Source organism: Hyaena hyaena, unplaced genomic scaffold, assembly GCF_003009895.1.
Source record: "Hyaena hyaena isolate Hyena2069 unplaced genomic scaffold, ASM300989v1 scaffold_0, whole genome shotgun sequence".
NCBI classification, from domain to species: Eukaryota; Metazoa; Chordata; class Mammalia; order Carnivora; family Hyaenidae; genus Hyaena; species Hyaena hyaena.
Window position 1 is genome coordinate 2,887,433 of NW_024080632.1, and position 27,965 is coordinate 2,915,397.

The following is a 27,965-nucleotide window of genomic DNA, read 5'->3' on the forward strand; positions in this document are numbered from 1 at the left end:
TGTGAAGTAGGGACCCTCTCTTTCAGATGAGGAAGCTGAGTCCCAGGAAGGTTAAGGACACCGCTGAAGTTGCTCGAGTCGAGGCCACAGAGCTGAGAGTTGGCAGAGCCCGCCATCCCCAGACCTGCCCTCAGCCGCCCAGCCGCGTCACCTCTTGGTTGCTCGGCGGCTTCAGACGGGACTCGTGCTGGGCCCCGGGCTCTTTCCAAAGCATATGAGGCTGACTCCAGCCTCATGAGTTCGCCAGCTTTCCTCCTTGTAAGCGATCTTTCAATACGGCAGCGTGTGCGTGCGCATGTGTGTATCTGTGCACAGGGTGCTTCTCGGAGAATCTCCCTGGAACTGGGATTGGCTTCTTGAGCCGGGGAACCGTGTTCTGGGAACAGACACAAGGCTGAAGCTCCAGCTCACCTCGGACCCTGTTTATGTTTTCAAAAATACAGATGTAATGCTTGTTTTAAATTGTTTTATTAACAGATTAGGGACTCCTAGGTAGAAACCCCAAAGACTCAAACACACCTGTACACAAAAGCTTGTATGCGAATGCTCACAACAGCTCTATTCACAATAGCCCCAAAGTGGAAGGAACCCACATGTCCATGGACGGATGGGTAAGCCGAACGTGGGAATGTTCGGACATAAAAAGGAATGAGGCGTTGACAACACAGATGTTCACAACCCGCCACAACACGGACGAACCTTGAAAACATGATGCCAACTGAGAGAAGCCAGGCAGAGGAGGTCGCGTAGGACGCGCCCATTTCTACGAAGTGCCCAGAACAGGCAAATCCGTAGAGAGAGAAGCAGGGTGGCAGCTACCAGGGCCTGGGGGAAGGGGAACGGAGAGTGACTGGTGGTAATGGGTACAGGTCTGTCTTTGGGGTTGAAGGAAATGGGTAGCACGGAGGGCTGTGCAGCTCTGTAGATGGGCCAAGTGCCGCTGAATTGTACGCTTCAGAAGGGTGAATGTATGGCACACAAGTTACATCTCAATAAACAAAAACCCAGAAGCCATGTCTCAGGATGGAGTCAGACAGGCCAGCATGTGCCAGCGACCTGCGCGGCGTGCTGCCGCCCGCCACCATTTGCATCTGTCCGCGTCTGCACGTTTTCCTGCCACCTGCCTCACAGTCTCCATGTCAACGGGGGATGGAAACCACAGTGTTTAACTTCAGTTATGCCACCCACTCGTTTGGAATTTATGCTTTCAACCAGGGCCAGCCTGAGACACGCAGACGTCTGGGCAAGCTCGTAATTTGGCACCCCATCAAACCGGTATTCTTTAAGTGTTTGTTTGACATTTATTTAGTGGGATGAGGAGAGACTGATATCCTATTAATAGAAGTTGGATAGAGAATCAGATTCACTTAGTAATTCACATCCACTGACCAGAATCAGTCAGGGATCCGAAAAATTTTTAGGAAAGCAGTTCTGACTCCTGCAAAAGATGGGTTTTATTATTTTTTTCCCCTGCCAGTTTTCAAATTTTTCAGGAGGTATATTGAAGATTTAAATCTTTTCTTTTAAAGTTTATTTATTTGAGAGAGATAAAGAGACCAAGTGGAAGAGGAGCAGAGGGAGGGAGGGGGAGAGAGAGAATCCCAAGCAGGCTCTGCACTGTCAGCACAGAGCCTGATAATGGGGCTCAAATCCACGAACAGTGAGATCATGACCTGAGCTGAAATCAAGAGTCAGATGTTTACCTACTGAGCCACCCAGGTGCCCAGTAAAGATTTAGATTTGGTACGTGAAGGAGAGGATCCAGTGTGTAAGGTGAAGAGTATAGTTGATGGTACTACATTGTATGCCTGAAGTTTTGCTACGATGATAGAATGTTCTTCCCCCGGCCCCCGGCCACCGCCCCAAAAAAGGGTTACTATGGGAGGGGATGGATGTGCAAATTAACTTGATGGAGAGGAATCCTCTCCAGTATGTCAAATATCACCTCATACACTTAAAAAAAACTTTTTTTCATGTTTATGTATTGAGAGACAGAGACAGAGTGTGCGTGGGGGAGGGGCAGAGAGAGAGAGACACAAAATCCGAAGCAGGCTCCAGGCTCTGAGCTGTAAGCACTGAGCCCAATATGGGGCTCGAACTCACAAACAGAGAGATCATGACCTGAGCCAAAGTCAGACATTTAACTGACTGAGCCACCCAGGCGCCCCTCCTCGTACACTTTAAATATATCACCGTTTTGTCAATTGTATCTCAATAAAACCAGGAAGGAAAATTTTCAGGGCATGAAATGTTTTCTTTTTGTTCCTGATAATCAGCAACACACCACTGAATATTGTTTGGTTCCAGAGCCCTGCCTCCCCAGGACTACAGCCACAGGTGTGCACGGTCCACAAGAGTTTGTGTTTTATTCTGATCTCTCCTCTTCCGGAAGGGAGTGGGCTGATTTGCTTTTTGCCTTTTGTGTGAGGGGTCACAGGAGGAAGCCTGAGTCACTGTCAGCATCTTCCTATTTCATTCCAGTGATGTTCCCCCCCACTCCCCGCCCCGAGGTTCCCCAAGGAGCAGACTGGCTCCTTAGGCTTATCCTGAATTCACTTTTCAGACTTCAAATGCCTTTTTTTTTTTTTTTTTTAATCAGAAAAATGCCCTCCCTGCGGTGCAGCTCTCTGTAAGGAGCGTGCGTCTCTCCCTCGCAGCCCCTGCCGATCTCATTCTGCGGGCTGTGAGTCATAGTTGACCTTCTCACCCACCAGACGCGTCCAGGTGGAGTGGAGAGGGGCCGGCCTCCAAAATCCGGCTCGCTGTGACTGGTGTGTTGCTATGGCAAACTCCTACCCTCTCAGCGGGTTTCTTTACCTCCGAGGCTCACGCTGACCTCACACGGGGCAAGTTGGGAGGTTTTGTGATGGCCGCTAAGAAATAGAACAGAGACCACACGGAGGCAGGGCCTGTGTGCAGCGAGCTGTGGAGTTTGGTGGAATGTACAGGAGAGAAGCTGGGGGGCCCGGCATACCCAGCTGGGGGCCTGGGAGCTGGGAGCCCTGACACGTGTTGTTCGTTTGGGGTCCAGAGTGCCTACAGGGGTGCATGTGCAGCCATGGACGGGAGCGGCAGGTGCAGGGCCAAGATGGAACCTCACCCCTGCAGGCCTGGCCCAAAGAGGACTCCGCAGAGTTGGCCGAACCTTCCCCGGGAGTGTGGGCCCGCAGCGCCGCGGGTGGGCGTGCGAAAAGCTGGTCTCCGCTGCTTGCAGCCACACCTCCCACTGCCGTGCCGTCCCTAGTTAGATCCTCTCCCTCCCCTGAACCCTTACTGCCTGTGCCCTCATTTGGCAGTTCATCAGTCCTGCCATCCCCAGCCACCACCGGCTGCCCCTTATTTTACTTTTACCTTTGTCCAGACTCCTAGCCCCTTATGGGCACAGGCTGATGTCCCCGGAGCCACTGGCGTCTGGCCTCAGCCCTTGGTGTGAGGTTTTTCCGGACCTGGGAATTGGTTCCTGAAGAACCATGGCTTCTACAGCCTGTGTGGGGGGCGCAGGGGTGGGGCCTGCCTTCTGGTCATGGTCAGGGGAGGCCTCCGGGGCTGCTGCCCGCATCCTGGGCTCCGCCAAGTGTGTCAGAGAAACAGGAATATGTTGAGCCGCAGGTGTGGGCCATGGCGGGAGCCCCGGGCTGGGTGACGGCTTTAGCAGTGTCTGTGGATTTTCTGACGTCTCGTAGGCTGACTGCACCCGGGACTCCCCGGAAATCCGTTTCTCCACCTTTTCCGTTTTATTGTGAGTGCTCCTCTCTGGCCTTTGGATATCTGGCAGAGGTGGGTCTCCGGTTACACACCACCCAGCTGCCGGGAATTATCTGCATCACCCCATGACGCTGCTCATGACCCCGCCCCAGGCACCAGGATGCTCGAGGCCAGTGGCCAAGAACCCTAGGCTGCCGTTCCCCCTCCCCCCACTTGCCTCTCCTGTGCAGCCAGGGGTCCTGCAGTCCCAAAGGCTGATAAGTGAAGAATCTCAGGTTTGACATTGAGGGCCCTGAGCTGGGCTTCTGAGATAAGAAAGCTCGTGTGTGCAGCAGCGTGCGGCGTTCTGGTTCTCTCCCTAAGCAGCGGGAGCCCCGGGCAGTGCCAGGTGCATCAGCCTCCATGATTGTATCCCAGACTGGGACCCCTTTGTCAGGAGAAGACTCCTTCAGCCCAGTGTCCCCTGTGCTGTCCCCCAGGCATAGCTGAATTTCTGGTCCCGGGCATTGCTCAGGATGACGCCAGGCCCTGTGGGTTTCCTGGTGGGTTTGCCTCACCTCCTCCCTGACTGGGCTTCTCCCTGCAGGATGCTGACTCGTGTGTCCTGGTCCACGACACCCTTCCGTGTGCCTGGTGAGTCGTCCCTCCTCCTGCGGCAGGACGTCGAGGGAGCCTTCTGACGCAGACCCGCAGGTAAGGACCGCCCACTGGCTTTGGAGTTTGGGGGGTGCTGGGGCTCGCTTGCCATTTCCTTTTCCTTAAACATCTGACTTGATCTGATTAATGGGGTAGATTGTATTAATCGATCCTGCTTCTTTTTTTTTAAATTTTTTTTAAGGTTTTTATTTATTTCTAGAGAGAGAGAGAGACAGCGTGAGCAGGGGAGGGTCAGAGAGAGAGGGAGTCACAGACTGAAACAGGCTCCAGGCTCTGAGCTGGCAGTCAGCACAGAGCCCGACGCGGGGCCCGAACCCACGAACCGCGAGATCATGACCTAAGCGAAAGTCGGACGCTTAACCGACTAAGCCACCCAGGCNTGCGGGGCTCGAACCCACGAACCGTGAGATCATGACCTAAGCGAAAGTCGGACGCTTAACCGACTAAGCCACCCAGGCGCCCCTAATCGATCCTGCTTCTTGCAAATATTGATTGCTCACTAAGTAGGTAGGACTGATGTTCTGTCTGTGGTTCTTTTAGATTCCAGATACGATAGAGCCCCCCTCTGGTGACTCCCTTGTGACTCCCCACTGTACAGGGCGCCCTGAGGGACCTCTGTTCTCTTCTCCGGGACCCCCTGGCGCAGCCTGGGCTCCTCACCCTCAGGAAATAGAGCAGGATGGGAGTTTCAGGATGCCTCAGCCTTGGCAGTGGGCAGGGGCTGGGCACTGCCTCCCCTCATTTCCCATAAGCTGTGGTTGGCAACACGGGAAGAACCGTGTGTGTGTTTTCGTGTAAGCATTTCCCCAGATGAGAAAGCGAGCAGGGGCTGTGGCGTGTCTGAGGTGCACTGTGTAGCCTCGGACCTAGGGATGGAGTCTCCCAGTGCTTAGTTCTTTCTTTCCTTCTACCCTGGATCCTCCTGGGCTTCTTGTCCAGCCAATCCCATTTCCTGTCCCCGGGCCTCTAGCACAGGCCAGGCCTCGGTCTGTCCCCTTTGTGTCATGCCAAGGCCTTCGGTGGGTGGAGCAGGTGAAGTGGTGTTGCCTTTTCTTGTTCTAAATCCAGCAAACACTCTCCCTGGACACCATTCGGCTGGTCTGTGCTTTGGGGACAAGGAGGATGGGTAGTCCATCTGGAGAAAGTAACATAACGGGGTGAAGAGGCCGGGTGGGGGACACCAGTGTCCCTAGGCATACTCTGAACACACTGGCCCTGATAAGCACACAGGATCCATCATGAGCCCATTTTCCACAAGGAAGCTGAGGCTCAGAGATGGCAAGAGTCTGGCCCAAGGTCACATAGCAAGTCAGTGGTGGGTTTGGGATTGGACCCCGAGTCTCGACCCTGAAGTGCAAGACATGGTTTTCCAAATATGGCATGACTTCCCCCAAAGGATGGGATTCAGACTGTGCCCTCGCGGTCTGGCTCCCCGTCAGCCCCTCACGTCCTGCGGGCCTCCCCTCCTTGCGGCGGGACAGGGCAGGGCAGACCAGGCCTCGGCCGAGTGTCCCCCTCACGCCTGGGCTCCCACGTTGGCACCACAGGCTGTTTTCTCTGTAATTGCTCATTCTTTTCAGTTGCTGTAAAAAGGCCTCCAAGTGCTAAGAAGAGAGAGTGCTCCGTTGTATTTTTGTTTTGTTGTCTTGTGTTAATTCACTGTGTGAGTCTCAGAGTCTCAGCTGCTGGGGTGGGTGTGGGGAGGGCTGGCGGGGGAACACAGGCCTGACCCTGAGCCTCCCCGAGGTGGCCCGTCATCCTGCTGTGTCCTGCTGGCCGGCGGGGCCCTGGCGAGCCCTTCTCTGCCCGTGAAGCCTGAGCTCTGACCACGGCTCCTTTGCTTCCTGTTTTCCTTTTCTACCAGAAGGCAGTTCTTTTCCTTCCTCAAAACTGCATCCTCCCACTTAGGTGGTTTCAGAGATGGTGGCCTGTGGCCACCTGATCTGGGGAGTCCCCACTTAACCCCAAGCGTTCTCAGGGATTCCTCTGCTTTACTCGTTAATCCAGCGAATAGTTATTGTGTCCTTTGTCTGGACAGACCAGGCACAGTTCTAGGTACTGGGCACACAGCCATGAGCAGGGTCCTGCCCACCGGGAGTTATGCTTTGTGACTGCAGGAACATCACCACCCGGCGGTCTCACATCTGTGCTTTGCACGGGGGAAGGTGGCGGTTGGCCCTACACACCTCTGAGCTCTGCCTGGGAGTTTGTGGCCACAACAGGCAGGCAGGCGTCAGGACCCCTGGGCCCAGGCCGGCAGGAGTCGGAGATATGGGGGGGGGGTAATGGGGAGAGGCAGCCCTTCCCCAGCTGCAGAGAGTGTGAAATCCCCCCCTCACCTGCAGGGGGGTGAGGAAGGAAAGGGCTTAAGGAGCAGGGTCTATTTTTAGAGGAGCTCTTGCTCCAGAGGAAGAGGAGCCCTTCCTTCCAGAAGGTGGGGGTTGGGTGGGTACAGGGCTGGGGCCGCTGGAGTGGTTTTCTCCACCCAGCCTGCCGGTGTTCTGTGTCTGCTTGACCTGGGTCATCCACAGAGAGGGTCTGCCTGAAAGAGGCGAGGGGTCCCAGCCCGGGACAGCATCTGCCCTCAGGCACCCCCAGCCCTGGGCAAAGTTGAAGACGTTTGCCATGAGCTGAGCCCGTGGGCAGAACTTCTGGCATTTCACCTTAATCTCCTCAGGGTGGAGGCCCCGTGGGGACGGCCTGCAGGCCCAGGCTCGGGGTCCTCACTTCCTTCCTGCTCCCACTCTCTCAGGGAGGGGCGCTTCCTGCCATTGTCTCTGTGAGGCCTCAGCAAGGTCACTATCTTCCTGAGGAGGAAGAGAGCGGATGTCACGGGCAGGCCCTCAGCCCACAGCAGCACTGACACACATGTTCCGTCCCTACCAGCCATGCTGGCCTCCCAGCCTCCCCGCAGCCCAGGACAGAGGCCGCAGGTGGGCTGGGGGCTCCTCTCCCTTACCTGCAGAAGCTAATCCCTGCCCGCACCCACCCCAGCGGCTGTCCCCTTGGGGTTTAGGTCGGGGAGGATCCGTGGCTGTGGCCAGCTCGCCTGGGCATGGAGAGGGCAGGGCCACAGGGCGCTGCGTCGTGCCCTAGAGCAAGGACGCTGCCCGCTTCCTGTGTTCCTTTGCTGTCCCCCCACAGTGCTTGGGAGAGAGCTGGGTGGGACCCAAGTCCCCCTCCTGTCCCCTCCTGACTTCCCTCCGCACGCAGCCAGCCCTGCCCGGGACCTGGGCCGGGACGCGGAGGGGCTTTCAGCGGAGATTGCCGGAGCCTCCTCGCCCACCTACAGCCCCTCTTCTCTTCCTCAGCTCAGGGACCTCGGGAACCCCGTCCCTGGCTTTGCCTGTTGACGTAGGCGGTGCGCGTCTTCCTCAAAGCATACTTTATTTTCACCCAAGTGGCAGAAATGCGTTCCTCTGGCTCCGTTTCGGGTCCTTGCTCCTGGTCACCTGGGGAGGTTTGCAGGCGCGCCATGGCTCTCACACTCAGGAGCAGCAGGGCCAGGGCGGGAAGCTGGCTCAGCCTCCTCGAGGCCCCGCGAGGCCAGGCCATGGCCCTGTCTCAGCCACCGCGGTCCCGGCCGGGCTCCCCTGGAGCTCTGCCCACGGGCTCAGCACTGGCGGCACCCCCCTTCTGGCTGCCTTCTGTCCCCTCTTTCCCCTTCTCTGCTTCCTTCGGTTTTGAGGAAAAGCCCACTGCTTGAGTTTCTTGCTCTTCCCCACGTGGTCGTGCAGAACACACGCTGTGTTTGCGACCTCGTCCTGCCTGCCAGGGAGACATCTGGAAACACTTGCTTGTGCACTGACCCTCAGACCTCCCGAGACCAGGTCCGGGCAGTGTTCTCTGGGTCATTCCTTGCTTCGCTCCTCCCCACATTTCCTGAGCTGCAAACCTGCCTGGAGCAATCACGGTGATCCCTGGAGACAGTGTCCAGAGCTTGGCATCCTCAGGAGGACTCCCGGACGATGCCGTTCAACCTGGAGGTGGCATGGCCCCAGACTCTTCATGTTAGCAGCACAATGGAACCTGAAAATGATCAAAATGTGTTCATTCAATGCACTGTAGTCAATATACTCATTCAGTATTTAGTGAGTAGCCACAATTCTGGGAGCTGGGTATAAAGGAATAATAAAGCATTTAACATACTGGCCCTCCTGGGCTTATTGTCTAGTGTGGGTAGTCATATAGTAAATAAGCAGTAAAATACTGACAGATGGGGAATCAATGCTAAATTAATGCTAAATAAACAAATAACAAGGCCTCTGAAGTCAGGACAGTTAAGCAAAGGCCTAAAGGAGGCAAAGGAGAAAAGCCAGGAGGCTATTTTGAGGAGGAACATCCAGGCAGAGGCAGTAGCCTGTGCAAAGGCCCTGAGGCAGGAGCTTGTCCGGGATGTTCTAGAAGCTGGAGAGAAGGAGGGAGGGGAAGAGGAGTGGGAGAAGGGGCTGGGGGAGAGATGAAAGTCCACGTGCAGCAGGGCTTTGTAGGTCTTACTGAGACTTTGACTTTGAGCAAGATCTGGGGCTGCTGAGAAGCTTGTGCCGAGAAGCACGGAGACCCCACTGCACTTTCAAAGGATGCTTGCTGGCTATTGTGCTGGAAACAGACTGGATGGGGTGGAGTGAGGAAGCAGGGAGACCAACGGGGAGACCTTTGCAATGGCCTGGGCCAGAGTGGCAGCGGCGGAGGAAGTGAGAGAGCTGGGCTCCAGGCACATTTTAAAGGTAGAGCCTCAAGAAATCTCTGAGGAACCTGGCAAACCCTGAGAAGAATAGGTCCTCACAGACTTGGGAGGACTCAGGAGGTCAGCCTTTTTGCTTAACCTGTGGGGAAACTGAGGACCAGTAAAGGAAGTCACTGCCAAAGGTACATGGCAAGCTGGGTAGTGGCAGGGCCACAACTCAGGCTTCCAGCCCCAAGTCTAGCGCATGTATAGCAGGACTGATGGACAGCTCTGGGCGAGGGATGTGCAGGGGTTCGAGGGCTCGGGGAGGGATGGCTATGGACCCTGTAGCTAAGCATGGGTCCTGGACAACTCCACCGGCGGGCAGGAGTTCGGGGCTTTGAAAGCTGAGAGTTCTGGGTGCTCTGGGATGGTGTTTTGACTTTGGTTGGACAGGGCCCGGGTTGTTTGGCCATGCCTGAGCTCCGGGGCAGATCACTCGTTGCTGCTGTGCATTTTATTGAAGGCTTTATTGAGCTTCTTCCAAGTGCCAGGCCAGAGATAAGACATGCTTGCTCTCGAGGAGCCAGCAGTTCAGGGGAGACAGATGGGTGAAACTGCATGCCCCTGGGACAGTGGCGAGCTGCCCACGCTCAGGGGATGCCTATCCACGGTCAGGCACTGAGTAGTTTCTGCAATCTCCAGATATCCCCATGAAAACAAGCCAGAGGCCATTCGGTACACCAAGGGGGCCTGGCTGAATCCACGATCCATCTCTTATAACAGAGGGGGCAAGGAGGGTTGGTGGGGCCTGGGATCTCAGTGCCTTACAGCTGTGTCACCTAAAACAGGTTTCACATAAACCCATGATGACCCAGCAGCACCTTGAACTTGATTATACTCCCTGGGAGGCGACCTTGCATTTCATCACTGGGACTTCCTGTATGCCTCTCTGTGAGCGGGGAATGGGCTGGTGACTTATTTTTAGTTTGCGAGTCTGCTCTAATGACGAACTTTAAGTCACTTGTGACCTTCGCGATGCAAAACAAGGCCTGTGAAGTTCCCAGCTCTGCCCGGGAGGGTCTGGGTGTTGTCTTTAGACTCTTCATAAAGAGAGTTTTTGTTTTGGCTCTCTTTGGTGAAGCTGAAACTATAGGCCAAAGAGAAACCCGGTTTGATTTTCCTTTCAGCCTTTTAACTTGACCAGTCCCCATCACGATAAATGTACCATTGAGGAATGACAACTTGGAAATTGCTTCCATTGATTGATTTTCAGCTGTCTCCAGAAACGGTTCTCACTGCCCTGTGCTCAGGTTAGCGCCCTGTGACCACAGGTAACAACAAGAGCGGGGTGCCTGGAAGTGGGAGATCTGGCCAGATGCTGAAGACAGGCATGAGCCCCAGGGGGCCGGGTGTCCGGCCAGAGGAGGTGCGAGGGCAGCAGAGAAACCAGACACAGGCTGTTGAGTCCCTTCCTTCCCTACTGTGTGGGCTTGCCTGCCCTGGGCCACCATGCTGACATGGCTTTCCGGGATTTCACTCCTGTGGTGGTTCTCTCGTTCAGACCCCACTGTCTAGGACAACTGACATTGGGTGCTGTGCCCACAAATTGGTGGTGGGCTTCAGGATGCACACCTCCCATCTGGGCTCAGTCTCCCTGAGAAAAGGGGGTTTGTTGGCTTTTTCTCATTGAGCAGCTTTCTGTGAGGTGGGTTCCCAGATGGGAGGCGTGGCCTTAGGTTGGGCCATCATTTAGCTAACTTGTATTAAGCACCTTCTGTGTGCCTGAGCTGTGCTATGCGCCAGAGGTAAAAATAAATCAGAGTTGTGCTTTGAGGGGGGAGAACCATGCCTCTGCTCTTCCCTCTAAATGACTGTGCCCTCTCTAGGCCATGCACTTTGAATACTAAAGCCATTGTCTCATGCTGTTCCCCTGTGCCTTCCCCCTTCTCCCTCCAGTCAACTCCTGTGCATTCTTCGAAGCCCAACCAAAATGCCCCCTTTTAAAGTTCCAAATACTTTTGGGAAATATGGTGCACTCACTCCCTGGCTCTGTAAGTTTATTAAATGGAACCAAGTGGGTGAGGATGGAAGGGACGGCATCTCTTTTACATCTTTTACAGCACGCGTTGCCCCAGGGCCAGCCCACCCCACGGCCCGCGCTTTACTCCTGCCACGAGGGGACATCTGAGGTCAGGGGCGTGTTTTCTTCAACTACTAAAGCATTTTGCAAAGATGGCCTAGATTTGAAAGGACTGACCAGAGGAAAGGAAGCAAATGAGAAAACCAGCGTAGAGCGTCTCACATGGTGCCTGGCACTTAGTAGGTGGTTAATACATAAACGTTCCTTGCCTAACACAAACAAGCAGAGTTGACTGTGGACTCCAGGGCTGACCGCTGCCTGGGGATGGGTGGCCATGTCCCAGGTTGGCAGAGCTCTCTGATCAGCTCTGTGTGGGGCTCGGAGTGGACAAGCGAACAGTTCCTTCTATCTGTGAGGTCAGGAAAGGCTCCTGGGACTGGGGGCCCTGGAGCTATGGAGTCAGAGTGTAAAGGAGGGTGTTTAAGGATGCACCTGCCCCAGGGGAGACGGCCTGGGTTCTCTCTTCTACAAAGGAATGGCCTGTGCTGGGCTGATTCCTAAGCCCTGTGAATGACACAGGAAGCCAGGGACAGGCCTGGCTTAGAGAAGTGAACAGCTGGCGGAATGCCACAGTGTGGCCACCACTGCCCCCCGCCCCAGCCAGGGGGACTCCCCCTGCTGTGTCTCCCTGAGCATGCTGGGCTTGTACACTTCTGGTTTTGCACAGCTTGCTGGTTTTTTAGCAGCTTGACTGAAATGTAATTTATGGAGCATACAATTCAGCGATTTAAAGTGTACAATTCAGTGATATTTCATATATTCACAGACTTATGCAACCATCAGAAAATTTTGGAACATTTTTATCACTCCAAAAAGAAGCCTGTCACTCCCTTCCCCCGCCCCCTGGGGCAACCACTAATCTGCTTTCTGTCCCTGTGGAGCTGCCTGTTAGGGACATTCTGTGTAATGGGATTGTACACTATTTGGCCTTTAGTGACCGGCTTCTTTCGCTCAGCATCATCTTTTCAGGATTTATCCATGCTTCACTTTGGTTTTTGGCTGTTACGAATAACACGGCTGTGAACATTCATGTGCAAGCGTTCGTGTGGACTCCTGTTTCATTCCTCCTGAGTATGTCCCAGGGAGCGGAATTGCTGAGTCATACGGTAACTCAGTCTTTAACATTTCGAGGAGCTGCAGGCTTTTCCAAAGCAGCTGCCCCATTTTACAGTGCACATTAAAAAAAATTTTTTTAAATATTTATTTTTGAGAGAGAGAGAACAAGAATGAGTAGGGGCGGGGCAGAGAGAAAGACTCACAGAATCCAAAGCCAGCTCCAGGCTCCACACTGTCAGCACAGAGCCCGACATGGGGCTCAAACCCACGAACCATGAGATCATGACCTGAGCTGAAGTCGGACGCTTAACTGACTGAGCCACCTGGGCGGTACCCACATTTTTTTATACTGATAGACATGGAGAGTTGGGCCAGAATGGCCAGGGCTCCTGGGAAGGAGGGAGAGGGACCAGGGGCTAAAAATCCCCATGGAGTGGAGGTGTCATGTCAGGGATCAGCCCAGAGGCCCTGTCAGAGAACACCCCACTCAGACCACAGATACAGCCATGAGGAAGGCGAGTGAGTCTCCTCAATCCCATTTGCTCAAAGGCTCTGCTCCTGAGCTCTGTGCTGGGGCCCAGCCCTTCTTAGTCTGACTCCATCTCACTACCCTTGACCCTGCACTCCTACCGCTGCCATTCCCCAGACGCACCGTGCACTTTGAGTACTAAACCACGGGCTCACCATATTCCCTGTGTCTTTCCCCCTTCTCTCCTGATAAACTCCTATGCATCCTTCAGAGCTCCACCAAAATGCCCCCTCTTCTATGAAATCTTCCCCATCAGGCTGGCAGCTGGCAGCTTCTCTCTGCTCCAGCCGCGCTCTGTTCCTTCCTCTATTAATACATGGGCTCCAGTGAGTGCCTGTCCCCGATCCCAGATGGCGAGTTCTTTCAGGATGCTGAAGCTAAGGACCAGGAACAGCCCACTGTTCCCCTGAGGTGCCTGCTGCTTCTTCCCTGACCAGCCAGGTTGTCTCCGCTTTTACTGCCTTCCAGGAGGTGGGAGGTGGCTGGGTAAGCTGGAGGCCGCGCATACGCTTTCACAGCGAGCTGAGTGCCTGTGTCCAGGTGGGAGGGGGGGAGATGGAGGGTGTGTCCCCCCAGCCTTGGTGCATGGGCGACCTGCTTTTTTGTGAGCGTGTGTCCGGGAAGCTGCAGAGCCCTCCTGCCCCCTCCTTCTGAGTCTCCATTCTGCCTCCGAGCTGATTAACATGCTGACGTCCATCAGGAGATCGCGTCACTTTTGGTCTCCCGGTAGCCCGGCAGCTGAGATGGATTGTTCTGGACCTGTCTCCCGCACCACTACCGAGGGCTCTGGCCAGCGGGGAAAGAGGGATTATGTTGTTCCCATCTGGCTTCAGCTGCCTCGCCGGCCCATCCAGCTGTTCCCTGTTCCCCACTGCCAAGCAGCAGATGCCGGGGGCGAGGTCGGCCTGGGAGCCGGGGACCTGCCCATCATCCTCACGTGAATGTCTTCAAGGCTATTTCTGGCCTTGCCATTATCCCAATGGCTTCAGGGGATAAATATAGACACGGATTGAAAAGCCCCAGTGGCAGGCAGGCAGGCAGGCAGTACTGGGGAGTGTGCGGACGGGGTGCTTGGCTATAAATAAGTCTGCTAGAACACCCCCCCAGCCATGCCGCCACCAGCCGTGTGTGGAAAGACAGATTTCCTTGCTGACTCCCTCCCAAAGCCCACGTGTGCCTGGGGGCCCCCCGGGAGTGGGGGAGGGGGGAGGGTGCAGGTCTGTCAGAACCTTGTGCAGAAGGGTGGGCGGCTGGGAGTCACCCCTTAGGGTAGTTTTCAAAGGGGAATGGCCAGTGGACCCCGTGGGAGCCCTAGGGACAGCTGCGTGGAGGGCCAGTATGTTGTGCTAAGATCCATGGCCCGTTCAGCGTCCTCCCCGAGGCTCCGTCTCCCCAAGGCCCAGTTCCTGTTGTAGAGCTGCCCGCAGACAAGGGCTGGGCCGTACGTGGTTCTGGGGCCCAGGCGGCAGCGTGGCTTTCTCAGGCCTCACGCCCATCTTCTCTTCTGCTTCCTCCCTGCCCGGGCTCACCCTCCTGACAGGGGCATAGCTCTGTTTATCTCCTGCTTCCCCCGTCCTCAGTGCTCGGTCGAGGGAGCGGCCCTTGCTGAGGCTGGAGTTGCAGGGGCGGGGGTCCAGTCGCTCCCTGGCCCTTTCCCTTCCTCGCTCTGGTCTTCCTTCCTGCCCATCTCCCCGCTGCGTCCTCCTGGGCGGGAGCAGGTACCTGGGGCTGGTGTAGAGCGAGGAACGGGACGCATGCCCAAGAGATCCTTCCCGTGGACGGGGAGAGTAGTCGGTAAGCTGGCAAGAATCCTGTGAGCTTCCCGTGAATAAAATGTCGTTTCTGTGCAGTCACTGAGCCCGGGGAGCGGCTTCCTGTGGGCCTGCTGGCCTCCCGTGGCCTCTGCCAGCAAAGGCCAAGAGCTGGAGTGTGTGAGCAGAGCCGGGGCGGGGAAGAAGTCTCACCTCCTAACACTGCCTGCATAGATGCTGCCCTGCCTGCTGGCTGCCTACACCTGGCAGTGGGCAGCTGCTGCACGGGGATGCGGCCAGGCCTGCGGGAGACGAGGGGTCTATGCCCCTGCCCTGCAGTAATCCCAGAGCAGGAGGCTTTAACCCTGACTGTGGGCTGGGAGCTGAGCTTAACCCAGTCTGATGAACCCCCACTCTCAGGAGCTCATTGGCCCCTGGAGGGGACAGAGTCTGCCCGTGGTGGTGCCCATGCTACATTCCTGTGGGGAGGGGGCAGGGAGCCCAGGGAGGAAGACCCCATGCGTTCACCCCATGCAATGCTCGGTTCGCCCCACAGCTGAGGTGGGGTCTGCGTAAGCAGGGAGGGCCTTCCCTGCAGAAGGAACAGCCTACGCAAAGGCATGGAGGCACGGTGGCTCCCACCATGAGTCTGGTTAGGGGGTGTGCTGGGAGGCAGGCAGAGTGGAAGGAAGGAGCCAGGTGTGGGGGGGTCGTGCGCTGGTTAAGGGGTGTGGATGTCCTCTTGAGAGCAGAGGGGGAGCGTGGAGGGGCTATTATCCCAGGAATGTCACGCTCTGATGTGGGTATCAGAAAAGGGCTTCATCTGGCTTCATGTGGATGACAGGTCGGAGGCGGGGGGAGGAGGGGGCAGGCTGATGGCAGCATCACGGTGTCTTGCTTTGTCGAGTACGTACCTGAAAGATTTTTTTCTGTTTTTAACTGAGCCTGTAAAGCGAAGACGTAAGCGTGTGGGTGCATGCCCAAGAGAGTGGCATTTCTCAAGATGGCAGTGCTGAGCTGCCGTCCACAGACGCCCAGCATGAAGCCGCCATCGGCTCCCCTTGTCACGAGAGAGGTGACTTTGTCCAGCAAGCTGGCCACCTGCCAGTAGCCAGATCTGGAGCCTAGATAAGTGACCCCCAAGGGGCTCAGCCCATGACCTGGGGTTCCCTGTAACCCCAAATCAGCCGGCTGTAAAGAGATGTTAATGTGTGGCTGTCAGCATCCCCTCCCCCTGCCGCTACCCTCCCCTCCTCACCCCAGTGCTGAGTGAGTCCTGGCACCCCAAAAGAGAGCAACTCTAAGGTGTTGTTTGACAGAAAGATAAACATATTTGCTTAAGCGAGCCGCAGGACCCAGAAGTTAATCTGCTCATGTAAATATTTTCATGTATTTATGATTCTGCGGGTGTATTTTGATACAAGAAAGGAGAGATTTGCGTGGCCCTGACCCTGCCTTCGGGGAAAGGGTGTGATGCTGACTACCGAGTACGTGAGTCAGAGGCCCCACGCTGGTCTGGAGCCCTGGTGTCTGTCTGCAAGGGACTGAGAAGATCAGAGCCAGGACGCTCCCAAAGGCCATGCGAGGCCGGACCTCCATTTCTCCGATGGGGCCTGGAAGCAAACCGTTTCTGTCCTCAGCAACACCTCTGACACAACATGTGTGGACCTTCCCGGCCAGGCAGTCCTCTGGTTATCTGTGGACACCAGCTGGTGTCCCCTGTGTCGGTTGCATTCTGACACCAGCGCCCCAGAGTCGGCACAGACGCCACTGGTTCAGGGCTCCGTCCATTTCAGATGCCGGTCGATCCCAAGCAAAGGGTCCTGGGTTTCCCACCCTTCTGTCCCACATGATACACCCCTCCCTCCGCCTCCGGCTTGATAACCTGCTAGAATGGTTCGCAGAACGCAGGAAACATTTGCTGATGTTTGCTGGTTTATTATAAAGGGTGTGATAAAGGACACGGATGAACAGCCAGATGAAGAGGTGAGGTCTGGAAGGATCCCTACCTCAGGAGCTTTGTCCCTGTGGATTGGGAGAGTGCTGCTCTTCCAGATGTCATCCTGGACGCTCTCTGAACCCTGTTGTTTAGGGTTTTTATGCACAGATGATTAAATCATTGTCGCTGTGATTAGTTCAGTCTCTAGCCCCTTCTCCCCTCCTGGGGGTAGGGGAAGGGGGAGGCAGGGGCTGGTCACTGGGGCTTCCTCTGGGGAGTTCAGCCTCCAGCTCATTAGCATACAGAAGACACTCTTATCATTCAGGAAATAACTGGAGTTTTAGGAGCTCTGTGGCCGGAAAAGGAAGCAAAGACCAAGTATGTGTTTTTTATCATAGCACAAGATCATGGAGAAACTGATCCCCAAGGAGGCTAGGTGAAGGGACCTGTGTTCGGAGGCCCCTGAGGGACTCAGCAGCAGAGGCTGGGCTTTCCCAGGGCTGCACCCAGATCCGCCAGGCCCCCTCTGGGGTCGGTGGGTCCTGGCACCTGTGGAAGGCACTTCCTTCCTGGCCTGAGGGGCTGGAAAGCTGAGGGCATGTGCTTGGCCCTTGGCGATCCCCCGAGGTGCTCCTGTACCCTCTCTGTCTTGCCTTGTCCCCTGCCCTGCGATGTCCAGCCCTTGCTGGTGGACCTGGCCCAACCTTGCTCCCTCACCCACCTGCCTCCCGTTGGGCCTCTTGAGCCGAGCAGGGTGGTGGTCTGTGCCTGGCTTGCCTGGTCTGGAAGGCAGGCCGGCGCCGGGTTGAGGTCCTGAGGCTTAGCAACAACCTGCGTTCGGATTCTGCCAGGTGCTATCACCCTCTGAACCTTGTCAGTCAGACTCTGCAAGACGGAAATTGTAAAATGTCACCTCCTAGAGTTCGAGGGAGGGTGACAGAGAACACGTCTGGGAAGGCGAGCTAGCTAACGCGCATTGCTGGCCTTACTTGCCCATTTCAGCTGCCCTTTGAAGGAGCCGGTGGCGACCCCTCCGCACAGACACAGAATTGAGGCCCAGGGAGGTGGTAGGGGAGGCCTGAGCAGCTTTCCTGAGCTCCTGTTCCCTGTCCGGTCACCGAGCTGAGATGGCCCCCTAGGAATGTATGGTTGGCCTGGGTTGGTGAGGCTGAGATATGTGCTTCTGAAATGAGGCGCCTGGCTCCGTAGAAAACTTGTGATCCTGTAATGTGGGTAGAGGCAGCCGCCGCCTGTGGCAGGGTGAAACCAGGCCTGTTTGACAGTGCTTTGGGGTGCACTCACCCCGACCAGGCTTTCACACTGTCCCCCTGTCTGCGCTGGACCAGCTACAGCCTCAGACACCAGGCTCTGGCTCAGGTCCTAGGCTTTGTCCTTGAGGTAACTGCGTGCTGATGGAGGCCAGCTCTGCCTCTGCAAACTCCAGACTCCTCACTGTGGACCCCGGTCTTCTCTGGCCACTGCCCCCAGCTCATGGGATCCTCGGATCCCGGTGCCGGCGGGCAGGCTGGTCAGGGTGCAGGGCCCCTGCCCCAGAATAATACATGCTTTTGGTTCCTCTTGGCACCAAGCATCATCACTGCCGTCTGTCGCTGCCGTTGTCTTAGAGGTGAGAGAGGCATGGCCATCTGTAGTCAGGCCCTGTGCGCCCGCAGACAGCTCTCAGGGTTGGGGGCTTTAAAGATGGGGAGCATCAGGGGCACCTGGGTGGCTCGGTCGGTTGGGAGTCCTACTTCGGCTCGGGTCATGATCTCACAGTTCGTGAGTTCCAGCCCTGCTTTGGGCTCTGTGCTGACAGCTCAGAGCCTGGATCCTGCTTCGGATTCTGTGTGTGTCTCTCTCTGCCCCTCCTCCGCTCACACTCTGTCTCTCCCAAAAATAAACAAACATTAAAAAAAAATTTTTTTAAAAGGATGGGGAGCAGCAGTTTCTGCCCAGGGCCACTACCACCTGTTCTCTGGTTCCTTGGGGCAGTGAGGAGAGCCATGTCTTCTTGTTTTCCCTCCCAGTGCTGCCCCGGAGGGACCGACGATCCCCTGAGCTGTTGTCACACCAGCGAGGGTGCTGGGGAGTGATGGCCAGAAGGCAGGGCTCAGGGGCAGGCGGAGCCTCCTCCATCAGTGGTGACAAATACTAGTCTTATTTTTGCATGCTTTATTTTTATTTATTTACTTGAAAAAAAATTTTTTTTCAGTGTTTATTTATTTTTGAGAGAGAGAGAGATAGTGAGCAGGGGAGGGGGAGAGAGAGAACAGAGGATCCAAAGCAAGCTCTGAGCTGTCAGCACAGAGGCCGAACCAGGGCTCAAACCCATGAACCGTGAGATCATGACCTGAGCTGAAGTCGGACGCTCAGCCAACTAAGCCCCCCAGGTGCCCCCAATTTTGTATGTTTTAAATAACAGCTTTATGGAGATATGATTCACATCCCCTACAGTTCACCCATTGAAAGTGTGCAAATTCAATGGTTGTTAGTACAATTGACCCTTGAACATCACAGGTTTGAACTACCCACTTATACATGGATTTTTTTTTTTTCAGTAAATTTGGGATGGGTCTGTACATGTATTTTCTCTTCTGAATTTCTTAGTAATTTGTCTTTTCTCTGGCTTCCTTCATTGTAAGAATACAGTACTTAATACACAGAACATACACATACCAAATACGTGCTAATGGACTGTGTTATGGGTCAGTCTGCTGGTCAGCAGTACGCTGTTAGGAGTTACGTTTCTGGAGAGTCAAAAGCTACATACAGATTTTCAGTCACTCGGCGGGGGAGGCGAGCCCCATAAGCCCTGTGGTGTTTGTGGGGGGTGGGTAACTGTATACACACAGGTGTCTGTGATCATTGCCACGATGAGTTTTAGGACAGACTCACCACTCCTAGACATCTCCTGCCCTCCAGGCCCTGGCAGACACTGGTCTGTTTTCCGCCTTCACGGACTTGCTGTTCCAGACATCCCATATGAATGGAGTCATACACTCTGTGGCCTTTTGTGACCGGCTTCTTTCATTTAGTGTGTTTCCTAGTTTATTCATGTTGTAGCCTGTGTCATCCCATGGTTCGTTCTTTTTTATGGTGGAATGATACCCATTGTATGGATGGACTGCATTTTGGTTTTCTGCTTCTATTTTTAATTTGTATTTATTTATTTATTTAAAAAAATTTTTTAATGTTTTATTTATTTTTTTGTGAGAGAGAGAGAGAGACAGCGTGAGCAGGGGAGGGTCAGAGAGAGAGGGAGTCACAGACTCTGAAACAGACTCCAGGCTCTGAGCTGGCAGTCAGCACAGAGCCCGATGCGGGGCTCGAACCCACGAACCGCGAGATCATGACCTAAGCGAAAGTCAGACGCTTAACCGACTAAGCCACCCAGGCGCCCCTATTTTAAATTTTTATAAAATGTTTATTCATTTTTAGAAGAGAGAGAGATCCAGTGCAAGCAGGGGAGGGGCAGAGAGAGAAGACACAGAATCTGAAGCAGGCTCCAGGCTCTGAGCTGTCAGCACAGAGCCCAATGCGGGGCTTGAACCCACAGACTGCAAGATCATGACCTGAGTCAAAGTCAGACGCTTAACTGACTGAGCCACCCAGATGCCCCTATTTTTATTTTTTAAGGGAGAGAGTGAGGGAGCAACAGAGGATGTGGGCAGAGGGGGAGAGAGAGAGAATCCTTTTTTTTTTTTTTTGGTAAGTATGTTTATTCATTCATTTTGAGAGAGCCAGGGAGGGGCAGGGAGAAGGAGAGGGAGAGGGAGAGAGAGAGGATCCTAAGCAGGCTTCACACTGTCAGCACAGAGCCCAACATGGGGCTTAAACCCATGAACTGTGAAATCATGACCTGAGCTGAAATCAAGTCAGACATTTAACTGACTGAGCCACTCAGGCGCTCTGAGAGAGAGAGGGAGAGAGAGAATCTTAACCAGACTTCATGAGCCCAGCAGCAAGCTCCATCCTATGACTCTGGAATCATGACCTGAGCCCAAATCAAGAGTCAGACGCTCAACTGACTGAGCCACCCAGGTGCCTCTGCTTTTCCATTATTAAAGGATGATTTTCTGTCTCAAGAAGCGTTCTGACCTGCGGAGGGGATCAGGGCACCACTGAATAGAGAATGTGAACAGCATAAACCGTGGTTTCCAAGGGAGGCTCCTGAGGGTGGAGGGTGTTCTTTCTCTGAGCAGCCGCCGGGGAGGGAAAAGGAAGAATTAGGAGACCGGGAGCATGAGGGCCCGGTTCAGATTTCCTGGTGACTTTTCTTTCCTCTTTCCACGTGAGGCAGGGAGATGCTAGGCCTCAGCCAAGGCGGTGGGCTCCCTGAAGGAGGCCTGGGTCCCGAGGCTGGAGCCTTGGAGTGTGTATGTCCCCAGGCGTTGCTTTGAGGTGGCATCTGCAGCCTCAGGGAGCCTTACAGGCAGATCTAGAAGGAGTCCAGATTAAAGCCTGCCTGATTGATCACAACCCAGGGATTCGGGGAGGGCAGTTAAGCATTTGTTGAATCTTGCTCTTAATTGTCTCCTCTTTTCAAGCAGAGTGCCTAGTAATCCTGCTGTTGAAGGCTGTGGTGTGGCACGTCTCCCTGGTGTGGAGAATAGAGTCTTGTATCGAAAGGCACCATACATACCTCTCAGCTCTTTGCAGGCCCCACCTGAGCCGTGGCTGGTTCTGATGTCCGGGGGTTGCAACCAGGGGCCACAGGGAAGATTCTGTAGCAGGTGGGGCTTCCTTCACCCACTGCCAAGTGTGAGTGCAAAGCACGGGCCGGACGAATTCTCCCCCGAGCCGCTTTCCTGCAGGGCCTCCTCCCCTTCCGAAACTAAGCAGCAAGGCAGGGCTGCATGGAGACGTGGCTCCCGGACTGTCTCCCGGCAGCAGCCCCCCCTCCGCGCCCCCCCGCAGCTGGATGCTTTGTGCACTTCATTTCATTTCACTCTCGCATCAGCCCTGCAAGGCGGAAGTGACAAATGAGGGCTTACGGCCGGAGTCCTCTGTGCAGGGTGGGGTGGCCCAGGGATCAGGGCTTATCTTCATAGGAATTTCAGGTTGGTGGGGATGTGGGGTGAGGCCTCCTGGGTCCAGACTCCTGGAGGCTCTGGGTGGCGGCCTGCCTGGGGATTGCAACGTCACCGTCTTTTAAAATTGAGGTGCCCGGCCGGCTCAGTCAGTGGAGCATGTAGCTCTTGATCTCGGGGTTGTGAGTTCAAAACCCTGCATTGGGTGGAGAGATTCCTTAAAAATAAAACTTTAAAAAAATAAAATACATCAGCAGGGATGCCCCTTGTGTTTGTTTCACAGCAGGCACTCCTTGCATTTGGGCCTTAACCAGATGGTGACCTTGTCCCCCCAACCCCCACACCCCCCCCCAGGCCTGTGCAGGGGGAAGGGTAACGAGCATCCAGAACCATCACCCCTACGTGGAGAAGTTGGATTTATGGGCTTAATAACCTCCCCGCCCTCTGTAGTGCTGAGAACAAAGTGGCAAAACCGATAAAGCCTCTGTTTTCTCAGAGACAGAAGGCGGCTCTCGCGCCGTGGTTTGCACCTGTGTCCTCCCGCCTCTGCGCGGCTGCTCCTGGGGTTACACATCACTTGGGCACTTCTGGAAGCCTGCCTCCTAAGGAAGCGGCTGCAGAAGGTGATCCTGCCACGGAGTCAGGCCCCGTGGGGCAGGCGAGGAGGCCCGCCGAGTGAGGGAGCGTCCCTCGCCGTTTCTGCAAGGCCACCAGTGGCTGGTGGCCTGGCCCCGTCAGCGTCAGCAAGGGGTGACAGCACGGGGTGACCTGGGAGCCACCTGACCCCGTGCTATGTCCTGGGAGCCACCTTCCTCCTGGGCGCCCGCAGCCCGTCCTCCCCGCTCGCCGCCAGCTCGTGCTCCCCGCTTTGAAGAGGCACGGCCCGTTTCCGCAGGAAACCTCGAGCCCAGCACGAGTGTCCGGAGGCGGCTGCTGATACTTCATGGGTGTTGCCCTGCCCCCGGGGCCTGTGCTGGGTGCTTCTCTTACGTTCCCTCATTTCGTCTTCGCAAGGACCCCACTAGGCCCGCGCCGCTGTTAACCTTATTCTGTACATGTGGGAACGCAGAGGGGAGGGGATATGGCCGGGCACCGCCAGCCTGGCTTTGGACTCCCTTTGGAGGCCGTGCTGCCCAGAGGGGGACCCCCGGGGTCCCTGGGCAGGACGGAGTGCCTATCAGGGCTTCAGTTTCTACATGTGTGGAAAGAAGGACAAGCCGGCCTCCTAGGTCTGCCCTTTGGAGCTTCCAAGGTGACCCTGCTGGCCCGTGTTGCCCATGGATGTCGGGGGAAGGATGGGGTGTGACAGCCAAGGCACAGTGTGGTGTATGCCATCCACTCCTGCAGAGCTCTTGCTCTGGAAAGGCGGCCACCATGTCCTGAGGACGGGCAAGACCTCTAGCTCACAGCCAGCACTAACTTCTTGGTCCCGTGAGTCAGTGCCCTCACACGTGGCTCTTCCAGCCCCAGTCAGAGCTTTTATGTCACTGCAGCCCTTGTCAGCATCTTGACACTGACCTCAGGAGAGGTCTGGAGCCAGAACCACCCAGCTGAGCTGCTCTTAGTGTCCTGAGGCATAGAGACAATATGAAACTATTAACGCTTATTGGTGTTTTTTTTTAAAAACATTTATTTATTTTGAGAGACACAGGCAGAGTGTGAATGGGGGAGGGGCAGAGAGAGAGGGAGACACAGAATCCGAAGCAGGCTCCAGGCTCTGAGCTGTCAGCACAGACACAGGGCTCGAACTTACGAGCCATGAGATCATGACCTGAGCCGCAGTCGGACTTTTAGCCCACTGAGCCACCCAGACGCCCCTAAATGTTGATTGTTGTAAAGCGTTCAGTTCTGGGGTAATTTGTTACCCAGCCATAGACAGCCAACAGAGTGCCACACATGCTGTTTCCTTTCTGCTCTTCCTCTGAGTCGTCTCTGCCTGTGGGGCTGACCTCATTGTCTTTCCAGTGGCCACGGAGATACCCACTGGTTGGCTCTCCCTCATAACTGCAGGTCTGTGGGCTGGCAGCAAGGCCTTTGCACAGAGCACTGTGGTTTGTCATCCAGAACCCAGAGGTCATGTCTGCTTTGCCAGTGCCCGGATCCTGCCATCCTTGGCCGGAGCTTGAGGGCTGGTAGGGAGGTGAGGGGGTACAGGGAGGCAAAGGAAGACAGAGGCCTGTCCCACAAATCAGTGGCTAATCCAGAAGTTTCTCTGCTTTTGTTTGCATGTGTGCTTTTGCGGAGGGTGAGGCAGGGATGTTCTGGAACTTTCCAGTCTGCAGATGAAAAGAAGGTTTGTGTTCTGGCTTTCTCCCCAACATTCTTTGTCTTTCTCTTCCCTTGGCACAGTTTTGCAGACCACTTGAGACTGGAGTGATTCCCTTTTCCCTTGGTGGGTCTGCAGAGAGCAAGGCCTGGGCCCATCGGAGAACTGAGGGCAGCTGCCAGTCTTCTCAGGGCAGGACTCTGGACTGGCGGCCAGGGCAGCGAGGGCTCCCTTTGGAAACCGGCCAGACGTCGAAGGGCTGTAGGAGGAAGGCAGGGAAGGTGTGGGCTGGGCAGTGAGGCCTGGGAGCAGTTGGCCTCCTTTGTGGGAGCCAGGCTGGCTGGCTGGTCCAAAGAACTGCCCCAGCCTGAGGGCAGCGTGCACTTCTGCCAGTGGTGCCCCTGCTGCTGGCACAAAACACACAACGAGGCTGACCTTGCTGGCCACTTTTAAGATGGTGCATTTCAGACTAACAGCCTGATGTCTACTGCCCTGGGGGTCGGCGTTAGGGGGGCAGGTGGGAGTGGAGACAGTTCTACAACCTCAGACTTCTCCAAGTTTGCCCAAAGGGGCCCTAGATATTCCCTGTAAGATGCATCACTGAAGTCTGGTGACTGCCATGTCCCGAAGGACTTGTCCTGTGCCTTCTCAGTCTCCAGAGAAATAAGATGACTTTATGTGGTTAGGAGTCATCTAACCACTGTGTTCAACTTGGTTTTGTCTGCTCTGGCTTGTTGACTCTGTACGTGCCTTTAAATTGTTTTTTAATGTATGTTTGTTTATTATTTTTTTAAAGTTTATTTATTTATTTATTTTGAAAGAGAGAGTGTGTGCAAGCAGGGGAGGGGCAGAAGGAGAGGGAGACAGAGAGAATCCCAAGCAGTCGCCACACTGTTAGCATGGAGCCCAATGTGGGGCTCGAACCCACAAACTGGGAGATCACGACCTGAGCGGAAACCAAGAGTCAGCCACTAACTGAGCCACCCAGGTGCCCCAAATGTGTATTTATTTTTTAGAGAGCGAGAGAGAGCGTGCGCGCATGCGCGCACAAATGGGGGAGGGGCAGAGAGAAGAGGGACAGAGGGCTCCATGCTGGCAGCAGAGACCCCTGTGCAGGGCTTGAACCCACAAACTGTGAGATCATGACCTGAGCTAAAGTCGGACACTCAGTTGACTGAACCACCTAGGCCCCTCGTACATGGCTTTAAAAAGTTTGTTGTATATCTTTCGTTGTCTAGTTATCCCTAATTAACTCACTCATCAGAGCTTAGTTTTTAAAAAAATGCACTTTTTATTGAACTATAACAAACATGCAGAAAATGTACAAATATTAAGCATACTGCTGATGACTTTGTATAGACTGACCCCAGACTAACTAACAGGACATCATGAGTCCCCAGAAGCTTTCGCCACTTGTCTGCCAACCACCTTCCCTTCTTCTTCTCCTTTTTTTTTTTTTTTAAGGTTATTTATTTAGAGAGAACAAGCAGGGGAGAGGCAGAGAGAGGGAGACAGAGGATCTGAAGCAGGTTCTGTGCTGACAGCAGCAAGCCCAATGTGGGGTTCAAACTCATAAACTACAAAATCATGACCCAAGCTGAAGTCAGATGCTTAACTGACTGAGCCACCCAGGCGCCCCCCACCTTCCCTTCTAAAGCCATCAGCAGTTTGTGAACACCACTCACATGCCAGACATTGTTCTGAATCCTGGAGACTCAGGAGTGAGAAAGACAAACTGGTGGTGTGCTAAATGCCGGGAAGGAAAATAAGAGAATAGAGTGGAGAGAGAGGGTTGGGTGGCAGGGGGTTTTAGATAGCATAGTCAGAGAGGACCTCTCTGTAGAAACCTACGTAGACTTGGGAAACAAGTCATGTAACGTCTGGGTTAGAAGGAACAACAGGTGCAAAGGCCCTGAGGTAGAAGTGTGCTTGGCAAGTTTGAGGAACAGTGGGAGAGGCTAGGGTGGCTGGAGCTGAAGGAGACAGAAGAGATTCTAGGGGATAAAGAGTCAGGGGCCCAGTCCTGGAAGACTTAGAGGTCATGGTAGAGACTGGTCTTGATTCTAAGTGTGAAGGGAGTTTGAGGTAGAGGAGTGACATACCCTGTTTACGTTTTTAGGTGCTCACTTTGGCTGCCCTGGGCTGGTGGCAGGGAGACCAGATAGAAATTCAGTGCCGCAGGAGCCTACCTAGCACCTTGGTCACTGAGCAGGTTTGCAGATAGCCTTTAGAAAGTGGCCTAGAGGGGAGTGACTCACCTTTGTAGAGGAGTTGAAAACAGCTCGCCCTTTAGCTGTGTGCAGGGAGTCTCCTGCCTGTGTGTGTGTGGTGGGGGAGGGGCATGTCTCCCTGGGCGGCGTGGGCTTTCAAGGGTCCCCTAGGTCTCTGAGCTGCCGGGAAGGCAGAGCCGGGCATGGAGCTCTTCCTCCCCTCCGGCACCCCAGCCGCCTTCTGAGGAAGTTAATACACTCTCGGTGCTGTGACCAACGCAGCTGGCTGAGTGCAAATAAGTACGTGGATCTTGGCCTTGACACTGGCGACCTTAGGAGAAACCAGGCCAGTGTAGCCCTGCTGTGGGCTTCCCTGTGGGATCTGCTCTGAGAACTTTACCGCCGGCTTCTAGGGACTCACGTAGTCCGGATGTCAGAGCTGCGGAAGCTGGCGGGGGGGGGGGGGGGGGGTTCCTAGCGCCGCTTGCTTGGGGCTCCTCTCTCTGTGCCTCCCTCCATCACTCCCACCCTCCTCCCTCCCTTCCTTCTCCCCTTCCTCCCTCCCTGCCTGCCTTCCCCCTCCCTCCCTTCCTCCCTTCTTCCTCCCCTTTCCTTCCCCTCCTTCCTTCTCACTTTCCTCCCTTCCTTCCTACTTTCCTTCCTCCCTCCCTCCCTCCATCCCCCCTCCTTCCATCCACCTCCAGAAACCTTTTCTTTCCCCAAACAGAAATCCTGTCCCCATTAAGCACTAATCCTCCATTCCCCTCTCCCCATCACCACCCCTCTCCTTTCTGTCTCCTCGAATCTGCCAGTTCTAGGCACCTCCTGTAAGTGGAATCATAAAGAATTTGTCCTTTGTGTCTGCCCACTGTCACTTAGCATAATGCTCTCAAGGTTCGCCCATGCTGCTGGGGGTGGACTTTTTAGAAACCAGTGGGGCGTTAGCACTGCAAGCCTGCCCTGTCCCAGGCGCCACCAGGAAACAGAAGGGGAAGAGCAGGGCAGGTCCTGGGTAAAGTAGCTCACAGCCTCCCGCGCCCGGAGGCTGGGGCTCCAACCCCTGGCTTCACCTGTCTGCGCTTCCCCGGGGCAGTGGGCACACCGGAACCGAGGCCTCCAACACGCATTTCGTCCTCCGTGGTGCGTAGGACCCCTGGGAGGTTCATTTGCCCTGGGTCCCGGGTTATGTGCTCATGCACTTCCCACCTCAGGCTCATTTTTCTCTTCTGTGAAATGGGTCTCATGCCCTGACTCTCAGGTCGCTTTCTACCCGATTCAGCCGCTTCCCACAGCCAGCCTTGACCTGACCCTTGCGCCAGGCTGACCGCGGGCAGGAGGGGGAGGAGTGCTTCTCAGACTATGACTTTTTTATTTATTAAAAATTAATTAAGGGCCTTTGATGTATCAGGACTTAAGAGGGGCTGACAGGTCACATGGTCTCTGAAAGCACAGGGCTGGTAATCCATTTAAAAAAACATTGTCTTCTTCTTTTTAATTTAATGGAGGAAATCATTAGCTGGGAAATTGGTAGAACTGATTTATTCCTGTTTTGGGGAGGGGGAATGGAAGAGAAAATCTGTTCTAATTGCTGCTTGTTCTAGAAATATGTCATCAAATATTCCCATTAGCTGGGCCTGGTATGGGTGGAGGCAGACACTGAGATTTCTTCCCCGCATTCAAATCATGCTCTGAGTGGGGGCAGGGCGCTGTTTCTGGGCCCAGGTGGGTGGCCGTAGTGTCCTCACGTCCACAATGACACACCTTAAAAGCCCCCGCGGACCTGCCCTGGCCCTGGGGTCCGGTCCTGCTGGGGGCGTCATTGCCTGAGAGCCCCAGGGACCTCCTCCTCAAGTCCTCATTCCCAGGGATGCGGGATCAGGACCCTCGTCTGGGAAAAAGGACTACGTGCCTCTTGGGCTCCGTCCGGTTCCAGGGAGAGGGAGCTGGGTTCACCCTAAAAATAACCAAACATGCAAACAGCTTCAAAACATGCAAATGTTTTTCATATCTGTG

At 54.9% G+C, this 27,965-nt stretch overlaps 1 protein-coding gene across 7 annotated transcripts in view; it reads left to right on the forward strand.

Moving 5' to 3' along the window:
- The window catches only part of PITPNM2 (phosphatidylinositol transfer protein membrane associated 2), a 141,149-nt gene that overhangs the window by 28,941 nt on the left and 84,243 nt on the right, over positions 1-27,965 (forward strand). For all 7 annotated transcript variants that reach the window (XR_005532645.1, XR_005532630.1, XR_005532652.1 and 4 more), the window contains exon 2: positions 4,292-4,398. The gene's annotated coding sequence lies outside the window, so the exon portion shown is untranslated. The remainder of the gene's footprint in view (positions 1-4,291; positions 4,399-27,965) is intronic.